Here is a 12,530-nt window from a genome sequence, read left to right as displayed (position 1 = left end):
ATTTTATCTTGGTCTGTGTCAAAATCATTGGTCTATTTTGTCTAGGGAGGATAGTGTGTCACTGACTTCTGATAGTTTTTGGGATAATATTTATATTTCTCAAATATGTATTGTCTATTAGAAATGGGCTTAGCTCTGAAACAGAGCGTAAATTACCTTTTAGTAGTTTCTTTATTTGAAAATATTATCCTTTGTTGTACAGTTGTATATTATATGTTAGCTACTGTAGGTGGACAGAGTTGGCTAGCTCTCTCCTAACTAAGTCCAGGTATTTTCATTCGCTGGCAGTAAAAAGTTCAACACAGCAACTTTTGGGCATTTTAATTAGGAACATAATGGTAGGTTATCACATGTTGAAAAACAGACCGTTTCAGTTCAAGCCTTATGTCCCTCTGGGAATGTTGGGCGGGGGGGGGAGGGGTGCATGGTTGTGACAAAAGAACTGCCTGAATGTACCGACCGTATGTGTTGTGTGTTTCTAATTGAGTTAACCCCTTTATCTCTCTTGGGGGGTGCCAGGCGAGGGCTCAACCCACCCCACAGAGTGAAGTCCATCTCCATGACAACCTTCACGCTACAGGAAATCGAATTCCTACAGAAACATGGAAATGAGGTAGGCATAGCCACACTCCCACCTCTCTAGATGGACCTGCCTGGTCTCTGTTCACCCTTTTCACACATACCTTCTTGTCAGTCCAAGGAGTGCTGAATCCTTGCCTTGACACATTCTTATCAAAATAACTGTGTTCTAAACTATCCTATATGCCTATGCTATCAGTACTGTTCTAAACTATCCTATATGCCTATGCTATCAGTACTGTTGTAAACTATCCTATATGCCCATGCTATCAGTACTGTTCTAAACTATCCTATATGCCTATGCTATCAGTACTGTTCTAAACTATCCTATATGCCCATGCACAGCCTCACCTTGTCCCTTTCTTTAGCATTCCTAGGTTTTCTTAATCCTTTAAAGCAGTGGTCCGCAGAGGTACTGCAGGGGGTCCGCCAATTTTTTTAATCAGTGAGAATTAAAAAATATAACAAAAATGAGATTGAGTAAAGTACGAGCATTAATAGGGAATAATAAGCAACTTTTGACAAAAACTATTTACAAAATAAATGATGCCCATGATTCTAGAGTCTCAAATAAAGTTAGCTGAAAAAAAAAAAAAAAAACTGTCTAGCAAGCTAGGTGTTGGCTAAAACGCTGCAGTTCGGTCTTCATTGCGAAATTAACGTTAATTAATAACTAGCATAACGTTACTAATTTAGTTAGTTTGATAATAACAAACCCGCCTCTTTGCTTCTCTATGCGCCCATGGGCGTCAGCAGCTTTTTGAATGTGGGGGGGACACTTATTTTTCGGGGGGTCTGGGGGTCCCCCCCCCCGAATTTTTTTAAATAGTAGATTCAATTTCCTGCATTCTGGTGCGTTTTACACCCAAAATAATCTCCCTCTTTCTTTGTTTTTCCTTGGAGCTGGCATGGTCTGCAATTACTGACTACTATTATGTTTTGGTTTAACTCACAGAGGCCTGACACTGACACGTGGCACTTTTTAGGTACTTTATTAAATATGAAGATTCAAAAAGAATCAAAGAGTGAATTAGAAAAGAATGAGGTAATACTCAGAGCCTATTACAATCATCTTAGCCCTCTTCAGTGCATTGCAGAACATACAACTATAACAAACAAACAAAATCAAAGAGTGAATTAGAGCTGTCTCCACTGCCCCTGCCTGCTGCCCCTGCCTCTGACTCACTCTCACTCTCAACCACCTATATCAGGAGAAATGGGGATGCATTGAGCACTTGTTCATATTGTTTTTCTCTAATAGAACATTTGACATAGAAATACAATCATCAATACAAAAAATACAATCACAAGCATTTTAGAAATAGAAAAATAAATGGAACAGGTGTTTTCTTCTTATTTTTTAACCATAGCTCAAGCAATCAGATGCAAAATTGATTCTTTGGGTGGGTGCAATGGCCAAATTAAATAGTGCAAATGCTCAGGGCAATGAACACGGGCAGGAGATGCAATAATGACAGGACAGGTAAGCACTGTGAGGTGTTTGTCGCCATTCTGTGCTTTTGATGACATTTCGCCTGTGTCTGTTCTGCATTTAAACATGTCTAACCGCACTAGTAATGCCTAACAAAACTGCTAGTGCCATATAGCTGATCTAGCTCGTATTTGGTTGCTAGTAGGCTATGCTAATTATATTGCTAATACAGAGAATGTCTCATAAGGTGCTAACATTCTTATCAGAAAAGCTGGCTGTGTTTGACCTTGGGAGAACGCAATGTTGCTGTTTGGCCACTCACGGGAAAACTTGGATGACTTTGACTTACTTTTATCTTCTTAGAAAATGTTTTCCTTATATCCATCTTGGTGGATGATCTAACGTCTTGCCTCAGTCTGAATGTTTTGAATCTGCGTGCGTGTCGGATGCTGCTGCTGCCGTGTTAAAAACAGAAGTAAAACGCGGAGTGGACTTCTGGATATGGGCAATCCCCTACTCATAAAGTGGAACGGATTTGATTGTGAAGCAATGAAAATAACGCTGACCAGTCATGCAACATATTTTTGATGGCAAATGTGGGGGGGTCCAAACGACCTTGTTTCAAAGGTGGGGGGGACACGTCCCCCCCCAAATATATGGTGGTGACGCCCATGTATGCGCCGCTATAACGCGCTCCTTTACCATTCCGAGGTCAGATGGCTTTCCCGTTGATCAGTATTGGCGCGCGTCTTTGAATTACGCACAGCTATCCACGAGATTCTGCTACCGCGCGGAGCTGGCTGCGCATTTCAATGCATTTCCGCGGATTTCGCGGTGCCCTCGCCTGACGTGAAATGCGCAATTGTTGATCACTTGGAGGCACTCGAAAGTCAATTTGAGAAGTACTTTTCTGAGACTGAGTCTTGGAGAAAGCACAAGACATGGATACGGTTATCATTCAAAGACAATGCATCCGACGGCTCAAACCTGACAGCCGCTGAGGAAGATCAGCTGATCGACCTAACCACAGACAGTACACACAAGAATGTGTACGAGTCACAGCCTCTCACCCAGTTCTCGATGAGCCTCTTGCCTTTTGCAACAACTTATCTTTGTGAAAGTGGATTCTCCTCCCTCACCTACCTGAAGAGCAAATACCGTTCCAGACAGCAGTCTGAGGATGACATGATGTTCTGCCTGACCACCTCCATCTCCCCCAGAATAGACAAGCTGTGTACCACCAACCAGGGCCAGTCATCTCACTGAGGTAGGCATAGGCCTACCTGGCTTCCTGAAGCTAAAAGTTTCATTGTTGAAAAAGAATAATAATAGAAAATATAAGCCTCATCAACAACAACAACAACAACAACAACAAAAATAATAATAACCAATCATAATTATGCATGAACGTTTTATCAATCATAAACACATATAGGCTAATAACCCAGTATATAAATAGGTTAATACGGTGAAAGAAAAGGTGAATGAAGTAAATATAAAAGTTATTATAGGCTTTAAAATGTGAGACATTTAAAAATATATATTACATGTGGGGGTCCCTGTTCTGTTTGTCTCTCGTCCAAGGGGTCCTTGGGTTGAAAAAGGTTGAAGACCCCTGCTTTAAAGGATTCATGTGTTTGCTGAGAATGGTGTGGTGCAGCAGACACAGTGTAGCCATGAGGCAGAGATGAGCTAACCGTTCCAGCTCTCATGCCTTTCACATGGGAATGTTATTTATTTAGTTCTCTCTGGCACACACACACACACACACACACATATATATACACACACACACACACACACACACACACACACACTTGAATCTGCCAAGTTGTATTTTGAATGTCAGTTAATGTGCAACTAGAAAATCTATGTGGTACAAATCCAAGGGGTTTGTTGATGCTGTTTGGTATGTGTGTGTCAGAGGGCACTGCAGTTCTACTGCATCTCTGCTGCATGTCTGCTGCATGTCTGCTGCATTTCTACTGTATGTTTGCTGTATTACATACACCGCTTACCAGCAATAACTTGGAGTATAATAGAGTGTTAATCCTTGATGATACTCAGGCACGCGGGAAGGTATTTTGACTGGGGGTGCTGAGGTGCTGTCTATATACGCTACAGGGGAAAACATTGCCAGGGAAAAAATTATAACGATTTCTCTCCCTCCCTCCCTCTCGCTGATTGCTCGTTCGCTCACACGCACACAGTGGCATAACGACGGGCCCCAATGCACGGGCAATAATAGTTAAGCACACACGCACCCACACACTACAAAGACGTAACGTTAAATATTTTACCAACAATGTGTTGGAATTTACAGTAATTTCCACTCAGCTCACAGTGTCCCACAATGTCCACAAACATGATGTTGACCTAACTTGACCATTATTACAGACAGCACTCCATGTCGATTGTTATTGCCTCTTAACGGAAGCTCTTCGCTGCCGAAGAATCGGATGGATCTGAATATCAGTTCTAATACGTTTCTGGCCGTCTGTTGCTCTTTCTCAACAACGTCCGACAGTAGAGCATTAATGGGAGTGTTGTTAAGCTCAGCATCTTTTTCCAACTCCACTTCAATTGTTCTGGCTGATTTAGCATTTTTGCTAAAGAACTCAGAGATTCCCTAGCAAGATATGACCATGTGATCACTAACATTAAAACTAACAAACACATTTTTACATTTATTACAAAAAACACATTTATTTTTATTCCCAAAAGCAACAATAGTTATTATATTGTTTTAAATTATTGTTTGAATAATATTTTTATTTTTTAAATTCAGGCAGGAGGAGCTCCTTCTGCCTGCCGCTAGGGGGTGCTGCAGCACCCTCAGCACCCCCCTTCCCGCGTCCCTGATGATACTGCACTTTTTGTTGGGTGTATTCATGTCGGCCATGAAGGCATTAGTGGTTGAAGAGACAGTTCAGTGTCTGTGTTTCCCATATGTCTTTTTAGCACTGAGGTGTAGCTGCTCCCAATCTCAGAAGTCCAAAGAAACCCTGGAATGTTCCAGAAAGTGCCACATTCTAATGCTCTCCTGGCCTCTAGGTGTTGAAGTCTTTCATGTTTTGTTTTTTTCACTTTAAAGTTAATAATAATAATAATAATTCATTGTGTTTATACTTTTCCGGGGCTCAAAGACGCTGACAATATGGGGAAAACTGAAAACACAGAAACAACAAGCAACAGATAACATGAGCACATAGAACACAGAGTTAACGAACAGGCACAGGGAACAATTAACACAGCAATGTCCAGGGGGGGGGGGGGGGGGGGGGGTGGCAGGGTTAGGGGAGATGGTTAGGGGTAGGGAAGTTGAATGACATCATCAAATTGACCTGTCTCTTATTCCTTTGTCCCCCCCCCCCCCCTGTCTCTTATAGGTGTGCAAACAGATATGGCTGGGACTGTACGACGATAGAACCGCCTCTATACCCGACTTTAAAGAACCACAGAAAGTGAAAGAGTTCCTTCAAGAGAAATACGAGAAGAAGAGATGGTAAGTGACTGCACTCAGGTGACTGGAATAAGAATTCTCCATGCTTGTCCAGTAAAAGCTTCTGTAATGTTCTCTCCCTCCCTCTCTTTTCCTGAGAATACTTTAACAGCTCACTGCAGTCCAACCCTCAAGCGAGACACTTTGCATCACTACAACACTCACATGTAGACTACGGATGCAAATTAGCTCACAGCTAAATCCGGCATATTTACTGTCACCATACTTTGTATAAGTGACTGTTCATTATGTGCACTATCCTGACTAAATAAAGATCTCTCTCTCTCTGTCTCTCTCTCTCTCTGTCTCTCTCTCTGTCTCTGTCTCTTTCTCTGTGTCTCTCTCTCTCTCTCTGTCTCTCTCTCTGTCTCTCTCTCTCTCTCTCTCTGTCTCTCTCTCTGTGTCTCTCTCTCTGTCTCTCTTTCTCTCTCTCTCTCTCTCTCTCTCTGTCTCTGTCTCTCTCTCTCTCTCTCTCTCTCTCTCTCTCTCTGTCTCTCTGTCTCTCTCGCTCTCTCTCTCTCTCTCTCTCTCTGTCTCTAAGTAAAATTATCGGCTCACCTCAAACTCCCCTGTCTGAAATCTACAACCGGTCACTAATCAGGAAAGCCACACAAATCACACAGGACCCCTCTCACCCCCTCCACCAATAATTTCAGCCACTTCCATCAGGCCGCCGTTATAGAACTCCACTGGCCCGGAAAAACACATTTTAAAATAGGAAGCACACTGCTTTTCTTTTAAACCACAACATTTTAGCATTTTAGATTTTTAAATCAATATTTTTTGTACTATTATTTTTAAATGACTAGGCTTTTTAAATAGGCACTACATTTTATAAACACTGTTATATCTGTCTGTTTTTATTGTATGTATGTGACCTATGTGTGTTTTGAATGTGGATACCGTATTCATGAACTGCACAAAGCCTGTCAAAGGAGAATTTCTGTCACTCTGTGACAGACAATAAAGCAATCTCTCTCTCTCTCTCTCTCTCTCTCTCTCTCTCTCTCTCTCTCTCTCTCTCTCTGTTCAGGTTTGTTCCTCCAGAGCAGGCCAGGGTGGTAGCCTCCGTCCATGCCTCCATCTCTGGGTCGTCAGCCAGCAGCACCAGCAGTACCCCCGAGGTCCGGCCCCTCAGGACCCTGCTGGGGGACTCTGCCCCCCCCCTGCACCTCAACAGAGCCACGCCCAGTCAGTAGGACCCCGCCCCCCTGCACCTCAACAGAGCCCACCCCCCCACCCCCCTGCACCTCAACAGAGCCCACCCCCCTGCACCTCAACAGAGCCCACCCCCCCACCCCCCTGCACCTCAACAGAGCCCCCACCACCCTGCACCTCAACAGAGCCCACCCCCCTGCACCTCAACAGAGCCCACCCCCCTGCACCTCAACAGAGCCACAATATAGCGCTTTTCTAGACACTCAAAGACGCTTTACAAACTGAAAAGTAGTAAAACTAAAAATAAACCAAAAATAAATAAAAGAAAGTATAGGGGCCTAATAAGGTAGTGCTGGGGAAACATGGGAAAGGGGGAGGGGGAGAGGGTTAACTGGTGAAGGTGAGCTTGAAGAGGTGGGTTTTGAGGGCCTGTTTAAATGTTGGCAGGGTGTTGGCAGGGTGTTGGCAGGGTGTTGGCAGGGTGTTGGCAGGGTGTAACACTGTTCTCTCTCTCTCTCAGTCTCCGGTGATGGGGCGTGCCCAGGCCCTCCAGATGAGCCAGCAGTTTCAGGAGAAGAAGTTTGACCTCCTCAGCGACCTGGGCGGGGATATCTTCGCTGCCCCGCCCTCTCAGACTGCTGCAGGCTCTGCACCCAACTTTGCAAACTTTGCACATTTCAACAGCCACCCAGGTAAGGACTCGCGCACAGCGCCACTGGTCCCTGAAATGGACCATGGTCAGGACCACCCACCCAACTCTTAAATATGAGAACAGTTTCATCTTCCTTTATGGAAATCAGTGATGATCGTAAAGCGTTGCCACACACGCACACACGCATTATCATGTATGTTATTGTCATTACCATCATCATCATCATCATGTATATTATTGTCATTACCATCATCATCATCATCATCATGTATATTATCATCATTACCATCATCATCATCATGTATATTAGTATCATCATCATCATCATCATCATGTATATTATCGTCATTACCATCATCATCATCATCATCATGTATATTATCGTCATTACCATCATCATCATCATCATCATCATCATCATCATCATGTATATTACCATCATCATCATCATCATCATCATCATCATCATCATGTATATTATTGTCATTACCATCATCATGTATATTATTGTCATACGGTCTGTCGTTAGCTCCTTCAGTCCATATCTCTGTGTTCAGTACGATCTCTCATTCCTTTTGTTGTGTGTGATCATGACTCATCTCACCCATTGTTTCCTTTTTGGTTTATGTGTTTGACCCTCCTGACCCCTGACCTACAGCTGCTCAAAACACAAACGCTCCAAACTCAGACTTTGCAAACTTTGACGCGTTTGAGAGCTCAGGTCCACCTTTCCCCTGCTCCGCGCCCCAGACTCCCTTCCAGCCATCTCACACAGGTAGATCATCCTCTGTTCACCTGTGTTGCGTGTCTCTCTCCCTCTCTCTGTCTCTCTCTCCCTCTCTCTGTCTCTTTCTTTCTCTCTCTCTCTGTCTCTCTCTCCCTCTCTCTGTCTCTCTCTGTCTCTCACTCCCTCTCTCTGTCTCTCGCCACACTCGCACACTTCTCACTCACAGCCATTATTATGTGCACTTTTCATGCATTATTTGTCCACGTTGGTCTATGATCTATATTTAATTGGCTGGCACACACACACACACACAAACACACACACAAAACACACACACTTTATCACTTAAGAACCGGGGGCCTGAATTACTGATATTATGATTAAATATTGTTGTCACCTACAAGCACATTATTATTGCGCTATACATGGGTGGAATCATAATCGTGGAAACATAAGTATTGGAAATCATTTGAGTCTGAGATCAGATGAATCTCTCCATATGGATGAGTAGGGTTAGTTACTTGTAGCCCGCTCAATGAAAAGGGATGAGAAGCTCTGCCAGGCTGCCTTCAGGGCAGGAGAAACGGCGAGAGAGAGAGGATCTATTGTTTCTCTCTCTCCCCGTGTTTCTGTTGCCTACTGTGTCATCGACTGTGTTTACATGCACACCATATTCCTGTATTAAGCGGCATATTGCTCAATATTCCGATTGGGCAAGAGTCATGTAAACACGTACCAAATTGGATTAAGATTAATATTCATTTTAAGACCCCTGGCATAGGGGATATTCAGATTAAGACCCCTGGCATAGGCCTGTTTGAATCGGAATATTGTGACATGTAAACACCTTAATCGGCATATGACCCTTTTTCAGGAATATTCAGTTACATCTGCGCAGACAGACAGACAGACAGATAGACAAGGCTCCTCATCCTACCCTGAGACAGACAGACAGTTCATATTGCAGATTAGCCAAGTCACTTCATTCATATGCGCTCACATTGATCCATAGTTCATAGGGATTCTGTGCAGGAGGTGAAGCTGTTCCTGATGAACGATGGTACTGTACTGTACTCTGAAGATGCTGCAGGTGTCCTAGTGTTGTGTAGTAGTTTCAGCCACGCCCCAGATTCTGAGCCACTGCAGCTACCTGCGTTTCCTTGACACACATTCTCCATAGGTGTTGTGGTGCTGCAGCACATGGACACACACACTGCAGCCCTCTCACGGTTCTCTCTGTCAGCTCTCTTCTCACATGCAGGTAACACTTCGGGGGAACTAGCTAATGTCAATTTAGTTTCCCCAAATCCTGTAGCACTGACTGTGGATCCTTCGGGTCCTCCCAGAGTAACTCTACAGGATCAGATAGGGGCTCAGGAGGTAGAGGCTGTGTCTCAGGAGGTAGAGGCTGTGTCTCAGGAGGTAGAGGCTGTGTCTCAGGAGGTGGAGGCTGTGTCTCAGGAGGTAGAGGCTGTGTCTCAGGAGGTAGAGGCTGTGTCTCAGGAGGTGGAGGCTGTGTCTCAGGAGGTAGAGGCTGTGTCTCAGGAGGTAGAGGCTGTGTCTCAGGAGGTAGAGGCTGTGTCTCAGGAGGTAGAGGCTGTGTCTCAGGAGGTAGAGGCTGTGTCTCAGGAGGTGGAGGCTGTGTCTCAGGAGGTGGAGGCTGTGTCTCAGGAGGTAGAGGCTGTGTCTCAGGAGGTAGAGGCTGTGTCGCAGGAGGTAGAGGCTGTGTCTCAGGAGGTAGAGGCTGTGTCTCAGGAGGTAGAGGCTGTGTCTCAGGAGGTAGAGGCTGTGTCTCAGGAGGTAGAGGCTGTGTCTCAGGAGGTAGAGGCTGTGTCTTAGGAGGTAGAGCCGGCGTCTAATGATGGCAAGGTTAGCAGATCGGCGGTTCAAGCCCCAGCTGGCCACATGTCGAAGTGTCCTCGGGCAAGACACAACCCCAAATTGCTCCCAGTGAGCGGGCCGGCGCCTTGCATGGTAGCTTGCCGCCATTTGTGTGTGAATGTGTGTGTGAATGGGTGAATGAGAGGCCGTTGTAAAGCGCTTTGGAATAAGGCACGATATAAGTCAGTCCGTTTAGGACCAGCCATAGAGGCTGCAGACAGCTAGCGTCCCTGCTAGCGTCCCTGTTAGCGTCCCTGCCCATAGACACGCAGCTCTGACTGACCTGGATGCCATCTTTAGCTCTGCCCAACCGGAGCAAGGTAAACCTCCCTGCCAGCCTCTGTGTAGCAGAACTAAAGGTGGGATAAACATGCTGGAGGTTGGGCTGGTGCGCATGAGTGGCTAAGATGAAGTAGCACCTCCTCTCTGCACCACCAGCAGTTATTCATGTTTAGAATCAGAGGTTGAGGTCTGTTTCTTACAGCATATCCCCAAGAAGGGTTCTATGGTGGTTGGTGTCTTGTTTACAGAGTGGTTCTAAGTCAGTTATGGGGGGGGGGGGGGGGGTTATAAAAGAAAAAAAATACTGACTGTGCAACCATTTCATATCCATGATGCCATTGCGGTCTCCTGCACAGTTGCTACCCTATATTTAAGATATATATCTATATTTAAGATTGCTCTAAAATGCCCACTTGAGCAGTTATTACGAGTACAGTATTATGAGGCTAACGTGCCTGTTAGAAAGCCTAATTGAGGTCACTGGACTATGTGCTATTATTGGACACCTTAGTGTGGCGGGACAGTGAGAGCAGTTTGAAAGGGCAGACTTAGACGTGACTGGTGTCTCTCTGAATATAAGCACCATCTACAATAACATATAAAACAAGTTAAAGTAGAAGAACATTTGATCACATTTTCAGTGGTTAGCCCGTTTGATACTGCAAATGTTCCCCTGTCATGACATAGGACAAAGATGTTAAACTTAATAATATTTAATATTTGTGGGAGAGTTTGCTGAATCAAACAATCCATCACAGTGTAGTGGTTGTGAGCCAGACTTTTTTGTTTTTGTTTTTGTTTGACCAGATAAAATCAGTTGAGAACAAATAAATAAAAACAAATAGAAACAAAGTCAACTAACCTATGTGTGAAAAGAGAGCGGTGTGTGTGTGTGTGTGTGTGTGTGTGTGGGTGTGTGTGTGTGTGTGTGTGGGGGGGGGGGGGGTAATTAGCTAAGTACTCCACTATTTACTTGTTGATTGTCGTGTCTTTTTCCTGAAGCTCACTCATCTTTTTAAAATACCCAGTCTCTCACCTCCTTTGTTCAATGTTTCTTTAGTATCGGTGGTCATCTACTGATCCCTGTGTTGTGTTGTGTGACAGGGGGTAGTTTGGGGCTGGGGTCATTCACTAACCCCTGTGTTGTGTTGTGTTGTGTTGTGTTGTGTTGTGTTGTGTTGTGTGACAGGGAGTTGTTTGGGGCTGGGGTCATTCACTAACCCCTGTGTTGTGTTGTGTTGTGTTGTGTGACAGGGGGGTGTTTGGGGCTGGGGTAATACACTAACCCCTGTGTTGTGTTGTGTTGTGTGACAGGGGGGTGTTTGGGGCTGTGGTTATACACTAACCTCTGTGTTGTGTTGTGTTGTGTGACAGGGGGGTGTTTGGGGCTGTGGTCATACACTAACCCCTGTGTTGTGTTGTGTTGTGTGACAGGGGGGTGTTTGGGGCTGTGGTCATACACTAACCCCTGTGTTGTGTTGTGTTGTGTGACAGGGGTATGTTCGGGGCAGTGACGGGCGTGTCGTCAGCCCAGCCACAGCAGTGCATACCCAGCATGCCCCAGGGTTTCGGAGGTGAGTGAACTCTGAGATGAAGCTAAAAAGGAAGTCACAAGTATCTTTATTGGGTTACCAATACCAAATAAACAAACTGTTCACCCGAATAGAAATTTTTAGAACAATACAAAACAAAAACAAAAAGGACAGTACAGTATAAAAAAGGAGGAACCTAAGAAAAAACAGTAAAAGAGAGGACTCAAAACAAAACAAAGAAATTACAGTGTTGCGCATAGGGCTGAATGAACATTCACACATCAAGAAAGACAATCGTTTATCATTGTGTTATTACCAACCAGTGTCAAATGAATATATAAATACAAATAGTAGCGTACTGTGTGCTTTGTAAAATAAGTAATAAGACTATCTAATCACCCTAAAGAAGGAATGAATTAACAAAATAGAGAATAGGATCCCATGTTTTTTTTTACTTATTAGAGCAGCCCCTTATATTATACTTCATCTTCTCTAGACATAAAAAGGACATTATGGTCATGTTCTCACATGAAAGTCTGAATCAGGACCCGGAGCAAGTGGATGAGTTTGCAACATGTTGCATAAATTATTTCTCTGATTTGCGTTCTCACAGCCCTTTATGTAAACGAAGTAACATACGCAATCGAAGCAACAGACGTGGTAGTTGATTGGTCAGAAAAATCGAAAATTGCCCGTTCGTCCCGCTCTTATCCAGATCAACACGCATGCGCTGTTGTTTCCCTATGGACAGCCTCGACGCGTCGTTTCTAACTGGAGCGAAACCA

At 44.4% G+C, this 12,530-nt stretch overlaps 1 pseudogene across 1 annotated transcript in view; it reads left to right on the top strand.

The window, feature by feature from the left end:
- Positions 1 to 12,530, top strand: part of LOC308172470 (arf-GAP domain and FG repeat-containing protein 1-like) — a 50,265-nt pseudogene that overhangs the window by 32,738 nt on the left and 4,997 nt on the right. The window contains exons 5-12 of the transcript in view: positions 520 to 613; positions 5,401 to 5,516; positions 6,547 to 6,708; positions 7,192 to 7,363; positions 7,982 to 8,098; positions 11,403 to 11,408; positions 11,588 to 11,606; positions 11,708 to 11,787. The product of the transcript in view is annotated as an arf-GAP domain and FG repeat-containing protein 1-like (transcript). The remainder of the gene's footprint in view (positions 1 to 519; positions 614 to 5,400; positions 5,517 to 6,546; positions 6,709 to 7,191; positions 7,364 to 7,981; positions 8,099 to 11,402; positions 11,409 to 11,587; positions 11,607 to 11,707; positions 11,788 to 12,530) is intronic.

The sequence above is a fragment of the Nansenia antarctica genome (assembly GCF_963989245.1).
Source record: "Nansenia antarctica genome assembly, chromosome: 17".
NCBI lineage: Eukaryota > Metazoa > Chordata > Actinopteri > Argentiniformes > Microstomatidae > Nansenia > Nansenia antarctica.
Note: the sequence above shows the minus strand (reverse complement) of the source record. Positions and strands in the feature narration are given on the sequence as shown.